The sequence below is a fragment of the Panicum virgatum genome, chromosome 1N (assembly GCF_016808335.1).
Source record: "Panicum virgatum strain AP13 chromosome 1N, P.virgatum_v5, whole genome shotgun sequence".
Lineage (NCBI taxonomy): Eukaryota > Viridiplantae > Streptophyta > Magnoliopsida > Poales > Poaceae > Panicum > Panicum virgatum.
In genome coordinates, this window is record NC_053145.1 from 47,716,184 (window position 1) to 47,722,924 (window position 6,741).

Here is a 6,741-nt window from a genome sequence, read left to right on the forward strand (position 1 = left end):
TAGAATTTTATATATATCTCACGTTAACATGATAATAAATATCAATAATTTGGCCAGCAACAGGCCTATTAGCTCAGTTGGTTAGAGCGTCGTGCTAATAACGCGAAGGTCGCAGGTTCGAGACCTGCATGGGCCATTTGCATTTTAACGTTTTCTAGATGCCTTCTTTTTATTTTCTGAGCTTAGCCTGCACAACGACGCCGAGGCAAATCCTCGGAACCAAAAACGCTGGGGCCCAAACTGGGTGCTGAGACGTTCCGCGGCCACCGCTGGCGTCCTGCAGTCCTCAGTGCTCGCCGTCACCGGTGAAGTGGTGACACCGGAGAGTGAGACGGTGGGGTGCCGACACCGTCTCCGACTCTCTGGCCTGGGGAGCGCTGCGTGATGGCTCATCGTCGCCGGAAGACCGCCATCTCGACCGCCACAGACCCATCGTCACCGCCGGCGGAAAGGCACCCGAACGTAGTCAATTGGCATTTGGCATGGCATGGCCTGCCCTTTGTTCAAATGGTTTAAGAGCAACTCTAACAGGGATTCTATTTGAGTGACTAAACCAACATTTTAGTTATTTTTCTCGAATTTTCATCTCCAGCAGGGCTCCTATTTGAGTGACTAAAATAAAAAAATGACTAAATTTCCTCCCCCACCCTCTCAATTTAGTCACCCTCTATTTAGGCTACTAAAAAACCCACTATTTTTTTTCTTTTAGTCTATTAAAAAGTCTCTCAATTTGGTCACCCTCTATTTAGGCTACTAAAAAAACCCACTATTTTTTTTCTTTTAGTCTATTAAAAAGTTAGTCGGTGCTGTTGAAAAAGAGACTACATTTTAAATAATTAAACTTGAAAAGTGGGTGACCCAAATTTAGTTGGAGTTGCTCAAAAAGACACCTTCGATTGCCACGCGTGGTCGGTAATTTTCATGTTTTAGATGATGATGCTCGATTTTATTCGAGAAACGCACATACTAGCTCGAGGTAGCCGGCAGGCTAGCTAGCGACCTGCCGTGATCCCTGACAATATTACAGAGGTGTACATACTAGCACGCGATCACATCATCCGCTCCTCGTTCATGTCCGCGGCGGCCGTCATCGCCTCGACGACACCGGCGCCGGAGCCGGCGCCCGCCTTCCCCGCGTTGCGCGCCGCGGCGGCCGCCACCTTCTCGGCGTCCTCCCTCGTGGCCACCTTGTTGGCCGGCAGCGCCTCCGCGGCGTCGCCCGCCACGTCCCTGAGCGTCACCGTCTTTGCGCCCCTCGCCGCCGCGTTCGCCTCCGCTGCCCGCTGCGCCGCGGCCGCCACGCCGCCGGGGACGTTGCCGCCCCGCCCCGTGGCGCGCATCTCCGCTGCCTGCACCGCCGCCGCGTCGGCGGGGCCCACCGGCCTGCCGCCCGCCGACGTCTGCGCCGCCGCCTGGAGGGCCTCGCCCAAGGTGACCGCGTCCGTGACCCCGCGACGTCCCGGTCCGCCACCGGCACGGTGAACTGCGCCATCACCTGCGAGAAGAGAGTGGCGTTCCATGCTCCAAGGACCGGATAAAGAGAGTACGTACGCAGTAGCGGCTGGTGTAGTGCGTGTACGTATGGTGGCGTACCTGGCCGCCGGCGCTGGCTGTGACCATGCGCCTGCCGCCGGGGAGGTCGGTCTCGGCGACCTGCAGGGCGCCGCCCCCGTCACCGCCGCGCTGCTCCCCCTGGTGGCCTTGCCTGACGACCCGGTCCCGCTCGCGGCGCGGCTGGCGGCGGTCGGCGGCGGACGCCGGGTACACGTCGCCGCCGCGGATGGGCTGGGGCTGGCTCATGCCGCCGCCCGCCGATCGATCAGCTGTGGACTCGAACGCGTTAGATCACACGAGCGCAACAGCAGAACAAGAAGCTAGCGCGCGGTTGGTGGTTCGGCTAGGCTATACTGGCTCCCAAGCAAAGGCCCAGATCGAGATGCATCTATAGATTCTTGGTGCCGCCTGTTGGTGTTGGCGTATGGGCCGCTGCTACATGTTCACTTGTTGCGGTGACACGTCTGGGCGCCTAGAACGAGGGTGCGGGCGTGGCCTGGATTTGGCGCTCGTTGTGGGTCGGCATGCAAGACACGATGCGCTCGGTCGCCATGACAGCTGCGACGGGATGCCGGCTCGAGATAGGTACACCGTTCACGCTACAAATGTTTAAACGGCAAAAGCATATAAGGCTCCCCGCACAGCACCACCAGCAGCTAGCAGTGTGGCACTAAGACTGTCCGCACCGGGTCCTGGGAGAGGAACGGTAAAGCCTCTTCCAGTACCGGTTTGGCAGAAAAACTCCCACAGTGGGTACTGGACCGCTGTCCGGTACCCTTCGGACGAGCCCAGACAGCCCAGGTACCTATTCCCAGGGGAGGAGGAGAGCGCTATCCGCCGGCCGCCCAACCACCCCGGCCCTCCTGCCCATGCTCGGAGCTGCCTCCGCCCCGGCCGCCGCCTCTGCCTCCACCGCGGCTCGTCCGCGCCTCCGCCTCCCCCACGGCTCGCCGGCGCCTGGAGAGGGAGCACAGGAGGGTCGAGCTGGCGTGCGGCGTAGCCGGAGGAGGGCCGGAACAGAGAGAGAGGGCGAGCGGCTCCGGCCACCGCCGCCATGAACCATGAAGGAGGAGAGAGAGGGATGGCCGCGGCGAAGCTTGAGCAGACCGCGCACCGGCCCGCCGCCGCCGCTCGCCGCGCCGGGGAGGGAAGAACGCCAGAGAGGGAGGAACGCCCGGAGAAGACCAAGGAGGAGCAGCGTGTAACACCACAGGTGTTAATCACCTATAATTAAATTAACCACAGTCATTAGTTCAAAACTCATACGACAATTCACCAACTCAAACTTGATCCTGTAAGTTTGGGCCGGACCCGTCTGACTGGTCTGGGCAACCGGTCTGACCGGTTGGGGGCTGACTCAACCGTTTTGTTGGCCCCACAACATTTAAACCACACACTCTCTCTCCCTCACCAACTCACTCCTCCCCACCGTGCTCAGCTCGAGCTCGAGCTCTCTCCCTCTCATGTCCTCACTCAAACCCTAATCCCCAAATCCTTCATCTCCATTGGATTCCAAGGCCGGGGAAGGGTCAAATCAACGTGGGGGATCATTTTCTCCTCGATTCCATCCTTGGGGAGCAGGAGATTCAAGTTCTTCGTGGGGAAAGGACTCACTCAAGGTATTTTGCTTGTGATGGTCGATCTCTAGTTCTAGATGTTTTAGGTGGTCTCCTCTGGTCAAAAGCATCCACATGAACCCCTGAACTAGATCCTAGAAGGTATTTGGAGTTGGTGGGCGATTTTCGCCGCGCCAATGTTTCTAGGTTCTGGTCTGGTTAGGACCGGTCTGACCGGTCGGAGGGACCGGTCTGACCGGTGGTGCGGCTGGGTGAAGTGAGACCGGTCTGACCGGTCGGATGGACCGGTCTGACCGGTGGGGTGTTGGCTGAGAGGGTGAAAGTCGGGGTAGTTGGTACAATTTGATTAGAAATTATTTTGGCTATTAGTTAATTGTAATTTTTATAAATCATGCATGCATTCTCATGTCATGTGCATATGCACACGTGTAGCAGCCGCCGCGGAGGAAGTGGTATACGAGGTGGTTGCGGAGCCACTGGAGTTGCAGGGGCAAGCCCCGCAGCAGGAGGTTCGTGAGGAGTCGGCCCAAGGCCCGGCTAACCCCAGTTTTGAGCAGCAGACTCGAGGCAAGCCCCGGTGCACATCCTATTATTTCAAACTTATGACACCTATATATATGTCTCTATTACTTATGCAGTAGGTTTAGGAATTGTTTGGAACCCTAGTTGCATGATTCCTAGATTCCCTTGAGTTATACTAGTATGTATAAGACGATAGAAATGCTATGCTTAATAGAACTCGGTAGAAGTCGAGTGATTCCTAGTCACTCGCGAGATATAGGCTATCTCATTATTTTGAACATATGGAATATTGGATTATGTAAGAAAGGAAAATGATTTGGAGACCGGGCGGGGAAAGGTTAGCCCCGTCTGTGTCGATTAAGGACCGTTCGTTGTCTGGCCCTGTGATCGAGTTTGAATTGTACTAACCGCATGCCGGGGGTAGGAGGTAGTCGAAACCGGTAAGCCGAGTACTGCTTTGCTTCGAAAGTACAGGAACCCGCACCCAACTTCTGGGGTGAGTCGAGTAGTCGCGGAGAATTGGGGATGCATATGTTTACTTTTGGTGGTCTCACGTTGAGCTCAGCTGACCATATGTCGTTGGGCTAGTTCCTGTAGTTCGAGGCGGGGAGGGGGAAAGGTTGGTGCGTGGGGTCCGACGGGGCTTTTGCGTGCCGTGTTGGTTAGGTCCACCTTGCAAGGTTAAATCGGATCGATTCGCCATCAGTCGCTCTCGGATATGAGCACCTTGATCGCAGCACCGCATCGTAGTAATGCCTTATGGAACTTAAGTGATGATTGGAAATGACTACCATGAATTATTACTCCATGTCTGTTATGATTTCTTAGCAGGTGCAAATACTAGTTGAGAATGATAGTATATAGAATTTGGAGCTAAAAGTGGAAAAATAAGGACTCATTTTAGAATCTTTTTATGCAAAATAACCACCAGCCAGAAAGCCTTGCATGTCTAGATATGTGGGCTAAGTTATACCCACTGGTCGGGTAAGCCTTGCTAAGTATTAGAATACTCAGGGTTTGTTACCACAATTATTATTACAGGACACCCGGATGTGGACTTCTACCCCTGCTGTGTCACGTTCATCCGCCGGGATGCAGAGGGGTGGGAGGTCGTGGAGCGAGACCCCTAGGCTGGGAGTCCGTCGGGTTGTATACTTGAGGGCTGAGTGTGCGGACTCTCTATTTTGCGCAGACCGATCTGACCGGTCCGTGGGACCGGTCTGACCGGTGGTGTCGGCAGGCAGTGCCGACTGGTCCGACCGGATGGGAAAACCGGTCTGACCGGTCTTGAAAGTTCAAAACTGATGAAAGCTAGAGTAGTAGTGGGATCTTTTATATTCGAACTTCAGTATATGGATATTTGATCTCGGTTTGTAAAATGAAATGTTCCAGAATCTTGTTGTGTATGTATTTTAAAGTATTATGTCGTGCTTGTACCATCTGGGGCCGCCTTCGCATGGGACTTCCGGTGTTGTTTCGATCGGGCCGTGGGTTGAGAAAGGATTGCCAAATTAAGCCGTTAAACTAATGCGCCCGATGTGTTTAAATGACGGCCATTACGCTTAATTAGAGTTTTAATTTGGCGGTTCCGTCACACAGCGTCCCGGCGCCCGGCGGACCAGCAGGCGGCGTCCAGCACCAGCGCCGCCATGGCCGCGGCCACGCAGATGCCCTTCCTGGCGCGCGAACGGGCAAGATGCCTCGGTGAGCACGTCGGCCGCCTCGGCCCCGTTGGTCGATGCGGCAAGGAGTCATCGCCGGCTTCGGCCGCGTTCGCCGCCGCCGGACCACGTGCTGCGGGCAGTCTCCCACTGGACCATGGGCCATGTGGCGCGCAGTAGGGCAGGAAGGACGGGGCCACCGCCGCGCCGGGCAGGCCACCGCCGCGCCACGTAGGCTGGCCACCTCTGCCCCGTCGCGCATGCGTCGGTCGCACGGACTGCCGGACGCCGCCGAACCCCGCGCGCACCGCCGCAGCTGCCTGAGGCCGCCGAAACCCGCGCGCGCCACCGCGGCTGCCTGAGCTACGGGCCTATGCCACAGATCCGCGCACTGCGAGGTGGGGCGGCGCGCTGGGGGCCGGCGGAGCTCGAGGCGCAAGGGGCCGGCGAGGATCTACCCGGAGGGGGGAGAGAGAGTGGGGGGGATTGGGGAGTGAGGCCGACGGGGCATGCTCGCCGGCCGCCTCCGCCCCGCCGTGCTCTCGCCGGCGACGGAGGGAGGGAGGGAGGAGGCGGTGCCACGGCCCGCCTCGCCACGCCGGGAGCATGGCGAGGGGCGGTGCGCCGGGGGAGAGGGAGTGGGAGAGCGAGGGAGGGAGTGGGAGAGCGTGGCGGCTCGGCCGGCCGGAGCTGCGGCGGTGCGAACGGCGGAGGCGGCGAGGAGGTTGCGGGCGGAGGGAGAGAGACCGGGAGAGAGAGAGTGGGGAGGGAGGGAGGGCGCTGGGGTAAAAAAGTAAAAGAATAAAACTGACATGTGGGGTCCATTGCCGGTAGTTGGTATAGAGAATGAAATATAAAGTATGATGGGTGCGGGAAAACTGGACATAGAGTAAAGAATCTCGATGACCAGAATGAAATATTTCTTTTAGAGGATGAAAATAGAGTATGACGAGTGCAGACGGCCTAAGGGCTTCCTGTTTTGCGTGAAAAGAAAACACACTGATGCGTAGTGTGCGTTGCACGGCCCCAAAAGGGGAAATAACTGAAGAAAATTGACAAGGTGAGTACTTCCTCCTCCGTTCCAAAATATTCATCTATTTTAAAATATAGATCGTTCTAATTTTCCAAATTTATAAATTTTACTATACATCAAAACATACATTATTTTTGAACGAACGACACTTGACGAGTGTGTTTCATTGATATAGTAGAAAAAAATACAAGATTATGTCCCTGGGAGGTCATAATCAGGAAAACACCGACATGTTAGATTGGGGCATCAACACTCGCCGAGCTCAACTCAATTGAACACAACTCAGGCCGGTTGGATTGGAACATCAACACGGCCACGCAACTCCACTCGAAACTGTACTCAAAGAGACCACACCACGCTACTCAATGACGGCAGCAAAGCCTGCAGTACGACT

The 6,741-nt window shown here is 56.2% G+C and overlaps 1 non-coding gene and 1 pseudogene across 1 annotated transcript; one reads left to right on the forward strand and one right to left on the reverse strand.

Annotated features, from left to right (window-relative positions):
* The first annotated feature begins 62 nt into the window (after positions 1-62).
* TRNAI-AAU lies at positions 63-136 on the forward strand. The gene has a single exon. It is a non-coding gene; the product is annotated as a tRNA-Ile (tRNA).
* Positions 137-930: 794 nt separating this feature from the next.
* LOC120656243 lies at positions 931-1,800 on the reverse strand (annotated as a pseudogene).
* Between the last annotated feature and the right edge of the window lie 4,941 nt (positions 1,801-6,741).